We start from the raw sequence: 16,080 nt of genomic DNA, 5'->3' as shown, positions 1-16,080 counted from the left end.
ACTGCAGACTGGTGGTGATTGCATTTGGTGCAAGCAGCAGAACATTCTTCAAACTGATCCACTTTTCTCTATGTCCCAGGGGGTCTTTTAGACTGTGTGCCACATTACACACATCAATAAATGACAAGGCCCTGGCCCTTGGGGGATATGCCTTTACATTTGAAAGGCTTCCATTAGCTAGCCTGACTCCAGCGTGATATGTACCAAACCCGTTCTCTTTTAAGAATCCTGTCTAAATTGTGCAATTCGAATGAATGATTAAATTCATTCGAATTACTATGTCTTTTAAATGTGCATTGCATTAATTTAAAGGGTTATTTTAATGCGAATGGAATTATTTAACCAGATGATAATTTAACCGGATGTTGTGGAATAAAAATAAATAATTGTATTTCAGAGAACAGAGAGCTCTGAAAGGATCTCGAAATGTGTTGCATAGAACAGAATCCAAGTTATTTGGTTACAGGTTTCAGTCTAACTTGTGCCTGGGCTGTGTGGATTAAGTGCTCGAATTTTACAGTCAGCTGACTAGCTTATCAAATAGATATGCTCTCATCGCAGCTTTGAATTGCTGTACGGTGCAGATGCACATGATCTGTGCACTGCATTAGACTATAATACCTAGACTAATATTTAATATAGGTGCACATAATCTTAGTTCTGCTTCAGTTCAGGGGCGTAACGCATGCCCTTGGAGCCCCCGTGAGGCAGGCGGCCCCCAACTTTTCAAGGACCCTATAACTTTAAGGGGGCCCCAACCAGTCCACCACCAATGAATATCTGCGAAATATGGAAGACTCAGACACCTCGCATCACAGTTTCCTGTAGGCCCCATCAATTTGCATTACGCAATTGCTTCAGTACAGGTAATAGCATACATCCACCTGCTACAGTGTATTGTGCATCGTACAGACGTGCATGATCTCTATATCGCTCCAGTACACATCATATTGTATAGATGATTTTGGTACTGCAGGCTCTCTTATATGATACTCTTCGCCAGCGTGATACAGGTCACCCTACTACCTGTACACATGCTTACGATACAATGCTACATGATGCACATGATCACAGTAATACTGCTATATAGTGTGATATCATACATAAAAACATGATCTTCGTCCTAGTATATTTTTTTAACAATATGTTCCTGGGTTTTAATTATATGATCAAAACATACAACAAAAGCATGTAAAAAAGGACTCATTATCAGTGAAATATATATTAAATGAAGTACATTAATAAAAGGAAGAGTCAGGTAAGATGGTGGTCTCATGAGTTTTTAACCACAATGTTGTTCAAGCTTTTTTTCCAAGTGTCTATATCCATCATTGAATTGATCAAGAATTTTAAATCAAAGTAAAATGCTAATTTCCATTTTTAAAGACTTTTTACTTCATGATTGATGTCCAATTAGATCTTTGCTTAAAATAAATTTGACACTTGATTTAAGGTAGAGACCATGTTCAGTTTTACTCTATGCACAATTCCCTACCACAATATCTTGAATGTAGGGGCAACCTAAAGCTTGTATGACTAGCAGCTACATGGGTAGCTACACTTGGAGGATATATGTTTTCTATTAGCCTTAATATCATCATAATTGTAGAAGGTCAATTGAGCTAAAGAAGAAATATTTGTTCTGTTAATGTGCAATTCAAATCTGGGATTTATATCCTAACTGAGAGTAATTGAGTAGTTTTGTAGTAGTATTGTTCAACAATATTTTACAAGTTTTATGTTTTCACAGTTCTGCACTGGGCCAAGTTTGTATATCTCTTTCAAGCATCAAGTATTTGAGTCTCTTGGCTGGGCAGCTATTTATAGTTTTGGGTTATTCTATGGGCTTTCCAATAGACGTGTTATCAAATCTAACGTTTTTTACAGTGATGAATAAATAATCTTTTACACGAGTGGTTCGAATATGCTTCCTAACCACATTTACTTTGATTTATGTGGAATGATCACAGCCATTATTTGATTATTATTCAAACATGACCTGTCAAAATAAATCAAGGAAAACGTAAGTGTTAATAAGTATATACATTTGGGCAGAGAAGATATTGTTCCAGTTTCAATTGTTCTCCAAAACCATAAATTCAGATTTCCCTCCATATCAAATTTTGTTCAGGATACGAGCCATACAAAAAAACAACAGGTTTAAATATTTTTAGAATATGTGCCTTTAAAACGTGAAATAGATATTACTTTCCCAACAGGAAAACAAATCTTTAATTGGGCCTTTAGAATTTTAGAACCATTGATAATTTTTTCCATTTCACTATGCGGTGAAAGAAATGCCCAATCTAATTTATGAGGTTGAGAAGATTATGGGCCTCATTACAACATTGGTGGTCCAAGGATGGCAATTACCACAGTGGCAGTCGTACTGCCGCACTCCAGGAGGTCCAACCGACACATTACAACTTTGGCGGTCGTACTGCCAGTGGACTGCTGTCCCCACCAGGAACATATTTCCTGACGGGCTGACCGCAGTCAGAGTAGTGCTCAACCACAGTGATGCTGTGCTGATCGCAAGTCCAGTTTTTGCCGGCCTTTTCAAGGCAGGGACTCTGCCATGAAAAGGCTGGTGGAAACCTAGTGCTGGGGGCCACAAGCTGGCCCCTGGACTGTCCACCACCATGTCGTAGGCAGTGCAGACAGTGCTACCCAGCACCCTCAGAATGCACGCTGTCTGCTACAGTAGACAGTATGTATTCCGAGGGTGCTGGGGGGTCCTCTGTGCAACGATATTAGCCTTGGTCTAGTGGAAACCTCGTAATGGGCCCATGAGGAAACTGCCAGCTTTGTGGCGGTCTCCTCTCCACCAGGCTGTGGGCCAACAGTTGGCCCGCCAGCTTCGTAATGAGGCCCTATATCATATTCATATTTTACCATGAAAAATTTAACGGTTAAGATATTCTGGGCAGCCCAAGAACAGATTCTTTCTAAATCTACTCACAAATTCTAATCTTGTCATGCCTCTAATAGTTTGGCACAAAACAGAATATGGCATAACAAGTAATGCACCCTGTAAAATTGATACAATGAAAATATTGTCAACACCTTGAAACCTCTTGATTGTTTTCAATGAACATAAACTTGATTTACCAAAAATAAAAAGATGGCTGTGTGCAAAATTATTTCTGTTGCAGCACACATTGTTCAGTTTAAGAGACTAGTGGATCAAACAAAGCTATGTTTGATTGCTGACAGACTGTCAAAAAACTATCACACTCTTCACTCTCCTTAGGAATAAACATGGATTTTCTAATAAATGTTTTTCCTGTGTATCCTCTGTTTAAGGGTGGTAGTCTCAGGGTATCCAAGGTGGCGGTCCTCCCAATACTTTTCTTGCCGGGGGGAGTACATTGCCAAGGATGCAGTCATTGGGCATCTGGGGACTTACGATGATCAATGGGCAAGTACCCTATCCTGTTTTAAGGATACTATTGGCATAGGGTAGACAGGCTCGAGTACATAGGCCTGTGTTACCCTGCAGACCTATCCGGGCAGATACTGGTCGGGCTGGCACAGGTATCCCTCAGAGCTGTGACAGGGACCCTATTTACTCTGACCTCCTGGGATTGATGTCTGCCACCCTTAGCAATCACCAGCTAACCTTTTTGTTCCATCACCCAGCTAAGGGATAGTAGGGTATGCTCTACTTTCTCCTTCTGGGAATAACCTTCCTCTAGCGCTGCACTGTTCACCCCTACAGGGATCAATAACACAATATTGATGCACACAATATTGATTCACAAACAAATTGGAAAATTAATAATGTTCACTAAAATATTGGCTTCCCACACTTAACTAAGAAAATCATACATATCAACAAGAAAAATACTGCTGTTATAAATGTAGGTTCTTACTAATATCAAAAACAAACATATGGGAAACAAAATTATCATAATCTTTAATAAAACATATGTCATTAAAAATGTTGCCTCACACAATTTCAACTAAATTGATATCAGCAAAATAAATAAATCATAGCTACAAAACATACAAATAGATTTTTAAAACAAACAAAGTGTGAAAATAAACTTTAAACAACATACAAACATATTTTATCGACAGAGCAAACATATAATATTGCTAAAATAAATATAAATCACCCAAAATAAAAATAAAACTAAACAAATAAAAAAATCAATTAAAACATATTTCTAATAACAATAAACATGTAAACAATGTTTAAAATAATTATCTATATATAGGAAAGAAAAGAAAAACGAAATACATTTTAAACATTATAAAACAAACATGAATTATTGTTCACCATGAAAGGACATAAATAAAAAATAATCACATCTAAACCAACTAACCAATAAATTAACCATAAACAAACATAACCATTAAAATCACACAAACAATTAAAGCAACAAAATATAAGGCATACATATTTTATCTTACTACTTTAAAAACTACAAAAGCTTCAAAAAGAGGTGACTCTGCTGCATTTTCTAACCAGAACCTGAAAACAGAAGAGTATATATAGATATATAACTTGCAAATTAAGTAAACTGCTGATCTACCAAAACACATTCAGATACCTCGAAAAAGACCTAGAAAAAGCAAGTACATTTAGGGGGTCATTCTGACCCTGGCGGCCAGTGGCCGCCAGGGCCACCGACCACGGGAGCACCGCCAACAGGCTGGCGGTGCTCCCACAAGCATTCTGACCGCGGCGGTTCAGCCGCGGTCAGAAGCGGAAAGTCGGCGGTCTCCCGCCGACTTCCCGCTGCTCGGGGGAATCCTCCATGGCTGCGGAGCGTGCTCCGCAGCCATGGGGATTCTGACACCCCCTACCGCCATCCTGTTCCTGGCGGGTCTCCCACCAGGAACAGGATGGCGGTAGGGGGTGCCGCGGGGCCCCTGGGGGCCCCTGCAGTGCCCATGCCAACGGCATGGGCACTGCAGGGGCCCCCGTAAGAGGGCCCCACTGTGTATTTCAGTGTCTGCAATGCAGACACTGAAATACGCGACGGGTGCAAACTGCACCCGTCGCACCCTGCAACTACGCCGGCTCAATTCTGAGCCGGCGTCCTCGTTGCAGGGGCATTTCCTCTGGGCCGGCGGGTGCTCTTTTGGACAGCGCCCGCCGGCCCAGAGGAAATGTCTGAATGGCCGCCGCGGTCTTTTGACCGCGGTGCGGTCATTTGGCGGCTCCCTCCAGGCGGGCGGCTCCCGCCGCCCGCCGGGCTCAGAATGAGCCCCTTAATGTATTAATAAACATGAACATACCCTAAAACAGTAAAACGAAATCTAACTAACTCAGCACCAACTACCTACCAACAAACAAACATTTAAAATGAAATAATGCATGTTTTTCAAGCCAACAGAAAAGAAAACTCTTGCTCCACATTACAAACCCTCTAAGGAAAACCTGCAAATAAAGTGTGCAACATCTAACAGGAACATACATGTAATTATATAACAGAAAAATACTGTTCTATAATTTTGAATGTAAATAACCAACGTATTATACATTTAAAACTGTAATTATTTATAATATTATGCTATTTTCAAACATAATGACAGAGAGAGCAAGATACTTCACCTCATAGAAAGGGAAGTAATTATTACATCATATAGGCTACACCGGGGTCTCCAATGCTTTCTGTAGTGCTCCTTCTGATCAGTGAAAATCATTGTGAGCTGATGAAGGCTAAACAACTTGTACAATGTTAGCAGACAACCCTACACCAAGCTTAATTGGCTTTAAGCTTAATGTCCATAGAGTCAGATACTATGGTTTGAACGAAATACTTTGACAAGGGGCACTATGACAGGGCTTCCATATGTGTAGGTGAGAGCGTGGCCTTCAGGGATGTAAAAAATGTTGCATATGAATGGGATATATGTGCATGGGTGTCTGAAAGCCTTTGTTGTATGTACAGAACATACCTTTCACCATATGTATCACCGTTACATTTATAACGCAAACACACTACCATTTTTTTAAATGTGAGAAACTGCTATTTGTAAATGCAACACTTTGAAAAACAATTTGAGAAAATTAAAATGAAAAGGTAACTTAATCATTAAGGTAACCTTTCATTTTAATTTTCGACGATTTAAAAACATTGAGAAACACCATTTTGTTTTAAACTCCAATATTCAGTTGACGAGTACTTTTATTTAAGAGTTAAATAACTTAGTGCTCAAATTCATCACCTTCATAACTCACCATGGGTCATAAATGTGACTCCAGCACTGCTCATTATCAGGACCTGCTATCTGCAGCTTGGTGATAATAATGTAAAATAAACACAGCCTTCACCTTAACTTTAAAAGGAACAAATGTGACCCGTGCTTAATTAAAAGTGAACTCAATGCTGTGAGCTACTCTGAAGGTGTCTGGGAGCTACTGGTAGGTAGTGATCAACTGGTTGGAGACAGCGGGGCTACACTTTAATGCTTACTATAGGAGGACAACTACAAAAGGTGGCGTAATTAATGTAAGGGAACACAACCACTTCCCAAATGTGATAGAAATAGAAGTGAGACATGTATTGCAACATATAAGAGGAGCAAATACTGGCTCCTAAGTGCCCACAACTAAAATACTTAAGACATAGAGCCTCATTATGAGTCTAGCGATCAACAGACTGTCAGACTAGCACATTGGAGGTCATGTCCACCACCGGTTTGGCGTCCGACCCCCAAACTAGGAGTTTGGCGGTCGGAGCATCAAACGACCACCATCTCCGCTGGGGACAATGTTCCCAACGGGCTGATGGTGGTGCAGGTCGTAATCAGCCAGGGCGGTACTGAAGTCAGTGCCACCCTGCTGATTACAAAATGGTTCTCTGCCAGCCTTTTCTTGGCGGTTTCACCACCATGAAAAGGCTTGCGGAGAACAGGTGTAGGGTATCACAGGGAGGCCCATGGGCAGTGCAGGGGTCGCCCTTGCCCAGCACCTTCATAATATGCACTCTCTGATGTACACACAAAGTACATTACGAGTGTGCTGGTACCCCTGCAGGTAGCAGCATTGCCACCGGACCAATTATGAGCCAGGGACAATGCTGCTGCCACTTTCCTGCAGGGCTGCAAGGCAGAAACCTTGGTTTCCACCCGTCAGCCCAGAGGGAAAGTCACAATAGGGGAGGTAGCCAATAAGGCGTCAAGCTCCCTGTTGGAAATTCAACGGATGTCTCTTTCCATCTGGCAAACTCGTAATGAGGCCCATACTCCCTAAAGTCCACAAGCATATCACAGACCAACTAGCAGCTATAGCCACCTTAAAACACTTAATTGCATGAACTAAAAAAGCCACCAATGACAGTCCTCCTGCCCCTAGAAGGGACCAAGATATCCAAATACCTGAACACATAACAGCCAAACATAATGAGGAACGCTTCCTCTTACATGATACCCTGAAAAATGATGAATTAATCCTAATATTTTCTTCAGCAGATTACTTACTAAAACTAAGCTGTTGTCAAACATGGATGACGGATGGGTACAGAAGCACCTTCCAGTGACCTCCATCCAGAAAATTATACTAAAAATTAGACAAATAGACTACAAAAGAGGAGGCAGCAGTTAAAAAAGGGCCACTAAATGAAACTAAAAAAGACTATGGTCCCGATTACAAGTGGGGGGTCCTTGGCAGTCTGACCGCCACATTTCGAGGTTGGTGGGCAGCCCTGACAACCTACGGCCATCTCCGCCGGGATCCTCGATCCCAACGGGCTGACGTGGCGGAGGTCGTTATCAGCCAGGGTGGCTCTGAAGTCAGCGCCACCCGCTGATTATGACCTGGTTCTCCTCCAGCCTTTTTATGGCAGTTTCAACGCCATGAAAAGGCTGGCAGAGAACAGGTGCAGGGGCCGCAGGGGGGCCTGCACTGCCCATGCACATGGCATGGACAGTGGAGTGGCCTCGCTGCCCAGCACAGGGGGGCCTGCTGCCCAGCACCCTTGCAATACTCACTGTCTGCACAGCATACAGTGAGCATTGCCAGGGTGCTGGTGCCCCCTGCCGGTGGCAGTATTGCTGTTGGCTCGATTACGAGCCGCGAGAATGCTGCTGCCACTTTCCCGCTGGGCTGATGGGCAGAAACCTTGCTTTCCACCCCTCAGCCCAGCGGAAAAGTCGTAATGGGCCCAGCGGGAGGTAGCCAGTAAGGCGGCAGTCTACCCATCAGAAGTTCAGCAGACGGATCATCCCGTCCGTCGAACTCATAATCAGGCCCTATCTCTCCATGGAAAACACCGTGAATATAAGAAAAAATGTTTTAAAAAATGTCAAAATGTTTAAAAAATATTACATATGTAAAAGATACATGTAAAAATATGTGAAAAAATTGAGAGTATAAATTAAATAATAGTAGTAGAAATATACAATTATTAAGTATATACTAAATAAGTTATGTAAAAATTATGTATAAAAATGAAGTTGAAAGAACAGTACTAATTTAAGTTAAAAAAAAATGGCAAAAATACAGACAAATGTACAAAATACAAGTTGGAATTAAATGTACATGTTTTGTTTAATACTGAAATTGTATGAAAATATTCTTATACACTAATATTAAAATATTTGTGTATTAGTTCATATATATTAACAAATATAAATATATATACATTAAACAAAAAGATAAAAAATAAAAAATGATAAACTGTGTTATGTACCGTTATCATAATGAAGAAATCTAAATATACATATGCCATATAGAACAAGTGCACAACCAACTCTCATGTAAATTATTTTTCAGAAAAACTGGAATACTACTTAAATTACATTAACTATTCCTACTAAATATTAAATCATTTTAACAAAGGCATTGCACATTAAAAGGGTTACATTTACTAATCCCACTGCAATCTAAACTGTTTTCAGGAAGCTGTTGAATAGTAAAGTGGTCATATTGCCTAGACTTAGTCAAATGTAACCGATTTTGGGAATTGCCTATTCCGACTGCATTGTAACCTACTATGGGAAATGTGTTGGACACTAATGGGCTCGCATTTACTATTTCCACTCAAATCAAAAAAAAAATTGGGATGATGTTTGACACTAAAAATGTTACATTTACTTTTACCACTCTAGTCTAAACCATTTTAGGGTTGGACACTAAGAAGTTGCATTTTGCTATTCCCACTCCAATCTAAACCATGTTGCAGAAAGTGCTGGGCACTAAAGAAGTTATATTTAGTATTCCCACTCCAAATTAAACCACTTTGGGGAAGGTGTTGGACACTGAAGGGGTCACATTTACTATTCCCACTCCAATCTAAACATTTTGGGGACGGTGTTGGACACTAAAGGGTTCACATTTACTATTCCCACTCTAATCTAAACTTTTTTGGGAAGGTGTTGGATGCCAAATGGATCACATTTACTATTCCCACTACCATCTAAACCACATTGGGAAAGGTGTTGGACACTAAAGGGGGTCACATTTTACTATTCCCACACCTATGGAAACATTTTGGGGAAAGTGTTGAACACTATAGGGTTGAAAACTACCATTCCTACTCTAATCAAAACCAAATACAAGAAGGTAGTGGCCACTAAAACTGTGACATATAAAATACATACTCTCTAGTAAAGCATGATAACTATTTATTATCAAAATAAATAAAAACATTACTTATAACAAACTATTACCAAAAAGTTCTATATATTTAACATGAACCAATAACATATTAAATAATTTTATTTTAATTAAGAAATATAATAAATTAAACATAACATTTAGTAAAGTAGCATTACTTAAAATAAAAAATAAACTTAAATATTTACACAAACTAAATTTAAAATGTAAAACATATTGACAATACATATAACAATATGATTAAATAAATAAAAGTGTATAACAATACATATTTATTAGACATCAGAAATAATTGAAAGTATTTCCCCAATTACCTGTTTTATACATCTATGGTTACAGGGACCTTATAGCTAGGATCACATTTTAAACGTCCAAAACCATAGAAATTCACCAGTTATAGAATTATCTCAAGTATCTATAACCCATGCCCTAAGGTAACTATAACTCACACCCCCACCATTCACAGTTTTTTTGTCACAAGTGTTACTGTAAATATTACAGTGCATTATCAGTGATGTTATCAAAGATGTCATGAGTGCCTTAATTTGTGGTATAATTAGCAGTGTATGGCGAGGGCATGAGTTATAGTTACTGTAGAGCACGAGTAGGTTCGTGCCCTGGAACAAAGCAGTATCCGGCCTTGTGGGGGGGAGGTGCAGTCCCAAGGGCCATCAGTGGCTCCCTTCTATGTGCCCCGGGGAGGTGGCGGGCACCGGGACTTGGGAATCTGACATAGACCCCCTATCATTATTTTCAAAAAGGCCTTGGGGAGGCGATAGTCCCTGGGGCTGTGGGGGTGGGAGGGCAGGTGCCCCCGCGTTTTAATTGTTTATAGCCCTAGGGAGGTGGTGGTCCTTGGAGCTGTGGGGGACTGTGCGTCCCCCCACACATAATTTAAAGATAACCTTGTGGAGGTGGTGGTCCTCAGGGCTGTGGGGGGCCCACATTAATCTTGCTTAAAGCCCCGGGGAGGTGGCGGTCCCCGGGGCTGTGGAGGAGGCTGGAAGGCCTTCTCCACAGAAATAAAACAATTAGCTCCGGGTAGGTTGTGGTTCCTGGGGCCCATTAGAAATAAACAATGCCCCCGGGACTTGGCCCAACCGGGGGCTTAAAAAATCAGATCTCACCATGGACCAATAGCTACCTTTGTGCCACCTTTTGTGTAATTCCATGGTTGTGGATCTATCACTGTTTACTTTGTCTTATGAGAATTAACATTGGAAACATTCTAAATTCCCCCCCCCCTCCTTTATCTCAGTCGCTGCTTGACGGATCACCCTGAAACTTTCCAGACAGCAGCTCATGTGAATTTTCTGGAAATGTTTGTGAAGATTGGTCAAGTGGCGCCAAAGATATAGGTAAGTAAAAGACAGCTTTTTCTATAGAAACTAGGTCCTACCTATAACTATCGAGTGGCAACCACCATTTGGTAAAATATATATATATATGAATATATCAAAAACAAAGTGGTCATCAAAACGGCGCGCTCTTGCTGCTGGTGCAGTGAAGGAATATGACCAGTACCCCCAATTTAACAGCAAACCAAAGAGACACTGCACTCCTGGGGGCTTCGATTTCCAAATCAATTTATTGACCTCAGCATTACACCAACGCGTTTCAACCTTTGCCGGTCTTGATCACGGTGGCTGAGTCTATTTTGAATGCGATATCCGATGTCATGCCTTTTATACCCACACAGGCATTCTGGTCTTGGTAGTTCATAATATACTTTCACATTAAGGTGCCAATTTATCCACTCTATTACGTCATAGTCCGCAAAGTTCTTAACTATAGTTGTTATTTAGAGGAGTATGCACATTCATGTTGCTGGCACAGTGCTTTTACTTTCATATTTTTATGCGCCTAAACTATAGTTAAGAACTTTGCGGACTATGACGTAATAGAGTGGATAAATTGGCACCTTAATGTGAAAGTATATTATGAACTACCAAGACCAGAATGCCTGTGTGGGTATAAAAGGCATGACATCAGATATCGCATTCAAAATAGACTCAGCCACCGTGATCAAGACCGGCAAAGGTTGAAACGCGTTGGTGTAATGCTGAGGTCAATAAATTGATTTGGAAATCGAAGCCCCCAGGAGTGCAGTGTCTCTTTGGTTTGCCATATATATATATATATATATATATATATATATATATATATATATATATATATATATATATATATATATATATATATATACAGTCATTACTAGTAAGGTTGATTTTTCTTTGTAATTTATAATACATATAAAATATGCATATGCACATACGTATAGAATATAAGCATTACTTTATTAAAAATGTACATATTAAACATATTTAGAATAATCTATTAATTACATTTAAATTAAACATTTTTTCAACAAAACTTATTACAATTAACAAAATAGATTACAAATTTCAAAATGAAAACAAAACAATATGATGCCCTTCATTTTACAAAATTATAATTATCAATTGTATCTGTTACAATGTTTAATAAAATACATTTTACAAAAGTATTTACATTAGAAAATTTAAAATTTCAATATGTGTTTTTGTTTAATTTAAAAAACATTACCTAAGGGACATTAAAGACATAATTTTAAAAAATGATCAATCAATTAAATGGGTCACTTTTTTTAATAATTGAATTATTTTAATAATAAAACAAACATTTTTAAAATCTTAAGTAATTAATTTGTACATGAAATCAAATTAAAATATTCAAATTTTAAAGATCTCCTCACCCTTATCACCTAAAGACCCACCATCCTGCTACTATAATACAATAACAGAAAAATAATTATCCACATTAATACAAATAAAAAAAAAACACAATTTACATAAATTAATTATTTTGTTAAACACACTAATCAAAAAAATTAACAATCAACTAAACTAAAAGAAAATACAATAAAATATGTATCAAATGACTTACAAAAATGATATTCTATATAACGATATTTTGCCTAATGGTATTTTTATTATCAACACTTAAAACAATATTCTCATCCTTGATATTACTGTTCACTATATATTTCTGACATACAGATATTCTTGACACAAAATTTTGGTATCATGATATTTTTTTGTGGATAATTTGTCCAATCACCCCCTATAGAGTGCCAACCTGTGTGTGGCTTTCGGTGGTATACAGAGTCCCCTCTCGCAAGCCCTTTCTGTACAAAGGGGGTCATTAGGAGTTTGACGGCAACATTACAACTTTCCCACTGGGCTGCCCGGCGGAAACCAAGGTTTCTGCTGGTCAGCCAAGTGGGTTAGGTGCAGCAGCATTGTTCCTTGCTCATAATTGAGCCAGTGGCAATGCTGCAACGCGAAGGGTGCACCAGCACCCTTGACATGTACACTGTCTGCACAGCATGACATGGGTAGTGCAGGGCCCCCTGTGGCCCCCTGCACTTGTTCTCCACCAGACTTTTCATAACGGTCAGAACTTCGTGAAAAGGCTGCCGCAGCTGATTACAACCATGACTGCTGTCATCCCTACGGGATCACTGATCCTGGCAGAGACGCCGGTCTTTTGGCAGTCTGGTCGCCAAACTCTTAATTTGACGATCGGACTGTCAAAGCCACAGCAGTCGAACCCCACCATTGTGAGTCTGGTGATCTAGTGACCGCCAGATTCGTAATTAGGCCCAAAGTCAGTACACTTGGCCTGGTGATGTGGGATCATGGGCCTCTTCCCACTTAAACCCTCTTCCTTTTGCTCAGATGTGGTCTCGGAATCCCTCCCTTCAAAACTCTTTTGGGGCCATTTGGAGAATTTTTCTGTATTAGTCTTGAATTCCCCTTCCCTCTGTGGAGAGGAACCTGGACCACCCTTCTTGTGATCAATTTCGGGTACCTTCCTTGACACTTTGGTGTCGAGCCAAAGGTCAGCTTCTTTCTCAAGCTCTCTGGGTGCAGTGAGCATGGCATCTATGAGGTGCTGGAGTAACTCTGTAAATCATTTACTCAAGATGTGCTTCTACATGAACAAATTCCACAGCCCTTCATAATCCTTTACCCGGCTGCCTTTCACCTAATCTTTCAGTGCCTTACTAGATGAGTACACAAACTCCACCCAAGACTGGTGTGTTTGCTTCTGACCATGCCTGAACTTCAGGCTATACTTTTCTGGGGATAAAACAAATTTGTAAATGGTGGTCTCTTTCTTGGGAATACAAAACCTGATCAGTGGCATCTAGAGCCAATAGTGAATTCATCCCAACAATGGGAATGTGCCTCCACCAGCAAACTCCCCAAGCCTACTCTGGGATTCTATGCATCCACAGGGTGACTTCATATACTGCAAATCATCTATCAATGTTATGCCCTACCACATAAGTAGGCACCATATCTTTTGGGATGTGGACCCTTTGTTTACCTCTCCAAGGCACTTCTGTTTTGCTGCCCCTATCATCACTGGACTGGCTCATCTCATGGCCCAGCAGGGCTTTCTTTCCTTTGAAGTCTAAGGTCATATTTTCTTCTCAGCAGCCAAAGTCGGATTTTTCTCTTTAGCAGCCAAGGCTAACATTTCTCCTGAAGGGCAAGGGTAGTTAGTTTCACATTTAAGGCCTTTTTCACCTGTCTGTGTGCCAGCTCTGACGGGGACAAACAGTGGGAGGACACACTGCTCCCTGCCCTGGACAATACAAGTGATGCTGTTCCTTGGGCAGAAATATCCCCTTGCACTGGGTCTTCCTCAAAACCCTTCTAATTTTCCTCTTCCACTTCATCCTCCTCCAAGCGGCACTGCACCTGACAGACTTCCTCCTAGGCTTTGAGGGCAATGTGTTAATCATTTCTGGACTGCTTGTTCAGCTTCAGTGCTCACAACTTACACATGCTCCTTAACTCTGCCATACTAAGGTTCTCCTTGTTAGCCAGATCAACTTCCTTGTTCCCAAAACTTAAAGTGCAAAGATTAAGGGCAAGAATGAATTGGGAAAAAAATAAGGAATGACTCAACTAAAACCAGAAGCCAATTAAAAATCCAAAAGTCAATTTTAGCTGTCAAGTTAAAAGGAGATTTTTAATTTCAACTTATATCGCTGTGTGGTACTGCAAAACAGAACTCATGGACCCCAACCCTGAACGCCAAAGTGAGATATTTAATTATTACTTGGAATGGGCCACTGTCCTCTTCAGGGATTATCACAGCTCTTTTCAGGGTAAACCCTTAAAACCACAAAATTAATGTAACCTCAACCCACTGGTAGCTATGGCACAGAGAAGACAGGCTTAATTAGGACAATGTGTGAATTATTTATGCAGGAAAAAATAGCAATGGGGTCAAAATGCCAAACAATAAAAAGCTTAAACTGAATTATAAAGACAGAACTGAATTTAATAAAACGACACCAAAATGCCAAAAATCCAAATTGAGGAACTGGTGATATGAATTTTGAAATTTTAAAGTAGAAATAGTGCCACAAAACCACAGGTGCCAATGTTGTTCCACGATTGCAGTAAACCGGGACTAATGTGCAATTTCAGGCAGCTTTGGGATTTTGCTTTTGAAAATAAAAAAATACTTTGAAGATTTGCTGTACGGCTCCATCCTGTTGGTAGGCAGGCACCAAGAGCAAGGTATAGTCCAGGTCCAGTTGCTACTGATCAGCTGGGTACTTCCAGAAAAAGGCCTCTTGCAGCTTGTTGTCTCCATGTAGCTAAACAGGAGGTCAGCCAACTGACACTTGGAGTTCACATCTTTGTCCTCAATACAAGAAGTCGGGTCTATCAGGGCTCTTCTCAGTTCCAATCCTCTTCTGACCTGATAGCGTGTTTTCTGCTTTGCCAACTAAATGATGGGCATGAGTCTTTGTCAGACCCTCTGAACACTTTAAATGCACATTATTTCAGCCTATCCTGAGCCGTGTAAATTGTCACTTTCAGTATCTTCCTACTTTTGAACTTGGTCTAGTGTCTTTATCCAAAAAAAGAGAAATCATTGATTTGTATAATCTATCCTGACAAAAGAAAATAAAATCAGTTCCCTAGGACAATGGAACCCATAACTCTTATTATTATTGTACAAACATAAACTATTGGTCTTGAGACCACCAGCATTGCAGTGACAGTCGGAACACCGCACTCCAGGCAGTCCGACTGCCACATTATGACCCCGGTGGTGCGACCGCCAAGGGAAAGCCGTCCCCACCAAGAACATGGTTTCCGACGGGCTGACGGCGGTAGGAGTCGTGCTCACCTACGACGGGGCTGATTTCTGCACCGCCACCCTGATCACGAATCCAGTTACCTCCAGGCTTTTCATGGTATGGACCCTGCCATGAAATGTCTGGCAAAAACCCAGTGCCGGGGGCCTCATGGGGCCCCCTGCACTGCCCACGATCATTGCATGGGAAGTGCAGGGGTCACCCTGCCCAGCACCCTCAGAATGCGCACTGTCTGCTATGCCGGACAGTGCGCATTCCAAGGGTGCTGGGGTGACCTCTGTGAAATGACATTGGCCTCAGCTCCATGAGGAGCCAAAGCCAATGCTGCTGCACGGTT

Source organism: Pleurodeles waltl, chromosome 6, assembly GCF_031143425.1.
Source record: "Pleurodeles waltl isolate 20211129_DDA chromosome 6, aPleWal1.hap1.20221129, whole genome shotgun sequence".
Lineage (NCBI taxonomy): Eukaryota > Metazoa > Chordata > Amphibia > Caudata > Salamandridae > Pleurodeles > Pleurodeles waltl.
Note: the sequence above shows the minus strand (reverse complement) of the source record.